This window comes from Mus caroli, chromosome 7 (assembly GCF_900094665.2).
Source record: "Mus caroli chromosome 7, CAROLI_EIJ_v1.1, whole genome shotgun sequence".
NCBI lineage: Eukaryota > Metazoa > Chordata > Mammalia > Rodentia > Muridae > Mus > Mus caroli.
In genome coordinates this window covers 61,597,544-61,599,897 of record NC_034576.1, presented here as the reverse complement: position 1 = coordinate 61,599,897, position 2,354 = coordinate 61,597,544, and positions in this window count along the sequence as shown.

Genomic DNA, 2,354 nt, shown 5'->3' with positions numbered 1-2,354 from the left:
TCTCTCTCTCTCTCTCTCTCTCTCTCTCTCTCTCTGTGTGTGTGTGTGTGTGTGCAAGTAACAACTGCCAGGAATAATTGTAATGTACTGTAAGGTTTATGGTAGAAAATTGAACTTTATGCCAGCAAGGGCACAGAAAATGAAGCCATTAAGTGGATAAAATAGGTTTTAATGCATTGCTGCAGTTGTACTAAAAGTAAATAAGATAATTATTAGGAACTGAGAAATTAATGCTGAGCATTTATTTAACCGTTAGTGTATTGAAGAATAGGTAAGAGGTTGGTAAAATTGTCCATCATTTAAAAGCAAATGTTTCTCTTCCAGAGAACCAGATTGAAATCCCAGTTACAGCTCACATCTGTAACTCCGACTCCAGAGCCTCTGACACCTTTGGCCTCAACTGGCAACTACAATTATGTACATATACATCCTGACACACATACATACACACACCTGGCCAGTAAAATTATAGGTAGATGGGTTGAAGGTCATCAGGCTTACTACTGACATTAATGTAAATAAATATATAACCAAACCGCCTTATAAATGTTTATATTTTACACTCAGTCTAGTACTACTATCTATCTTCACCAAAGATGCTTCTTTTTGCAGCAGTCAAAAAATAGAAACATTCCTAACTGTCCAGAGTGCTAAGAGTAAATTAGTGAGTGCGCATTCTGAACAGATTCTATAGCATCCACTCCATGACCAGATTATATTATCAAAAGGGAAATGGAATGATTGTAAGACCTGGATGAGGAGGACTCATATGAAATACTGTCTTCTGAAAATGACATGGCTGAAATTATATATATATATATATATATATATATATGTACAATCAGGTCTGGCTACCTGCAGAAGACATGATGAGGGGTGGTGGGGGGAAGACATGAAGGGCCATATGATGAAAGGAGAGAATGGACTCCTCCTGGAGGTTGTTCTCTGATTTCCATATGCATCTCTCTCTCTCTCTCTCTCTCCTCCCTCTCTCCCTCTCTCTCTCTCTCCCTCTGTGTGTGTGTCCGGGGGGTGAATGTGGGTGGATGTGGAGGGGAAACAGAACTGATAATATATGTGATTTATTAGAGTCGTTTATTATTCCAACAATAGCTGTATGGACAGAAAATCCAGGAATCTAATAGTTGTTCAGTCGATGAGGCCAGATTTCTTAGCATATATGTCAGGATCCTGAAAAAGTAGGCTCTAATTCCAGTGAAGAAATGAACTTGCCTTCAAGAGTAAGAGCAAACTGACCATTAGAAAGTATTTCCTTCTTTCATGTCCTTTATATAGTTGCCACTAGAAAGTGTGGCCCAGATTTAGGTGAGTCTTCCTACCACAAATGATTTAAATTTAGGTTAGACTTTCCACCTGAAATGGTCTGAAGAAAAATCCCTCATAGGTATATCCAGCTGCTTGGGTTTAATTCCAGATGTAGCCAGTTTAATAACCGAGACTAGCCATCACAAAGGGCAGCTATAGGAGTGGGATTGTGATATCATCATCATCATCATCATCATCATCACGACCCAAAAAACACTGACTAATATAAAATGCTCATAATTGTATGTATGGAAATATGTGATATGGAAGAAAACTTAAAACCAGATATCCCTAAATCCCAGAAGTAGCATTAGGTGCAAGAAAAGCTGTCCATTATCGCATTACAGAATCCCAGAGAACAGTTTCAGAGTTGGGGTGGTGTATTATTTGGGTTTCTATTGCTGTGATAGACATTATGACCAGAAGCATTTTAGGGAGTAAAGGGATTATTTGGCTTACAAATCCCAGGTCATAGACCACATAGGGAAGTCAAGACAGAAACTCAAGAGAGGAACCTAGAGACAGGAACTGAACCAAAAGCTGTAGTGGAATGCTGCTTATGGCCTTATTCAACTTGCCACCCAAGGCCACCTTCCCAGGGCTGGTAGTGTCCACTATGGCTGAACCCTTCCACATGAATCATTAATCAAAATAATTCATATACCAATTTGATGAAGTTGTTTTCTCAATTGAATTCTTAAAAGAATTTTCCTAAATGACCCTGGCTTATGCCAAACCAGCCAGCACAGGCAAATCTATGCTCAGTTGTTGGTTTGTTGATTTAAGACAAGCCCTTTTAGCCCTGCCTGGCGACCTTCAAACAAATTCTTTCTGCCTCAGGCTCCCCAGTACACTACCAGATGTGGTGTGGCCACACAGTTTTCTTTATACAAAAAGGAAGGAAAGGAAGGGAAGGCAGGGGAAGGCAGGGGAAGGCAGGGGAGGGCAGGGGAGGGCAGGGCAGGGCAGGGGACAGACACCCAGTTTAGTCATTCATTCAGCCATTTGGTTGGGCCTCTACTAGGAAC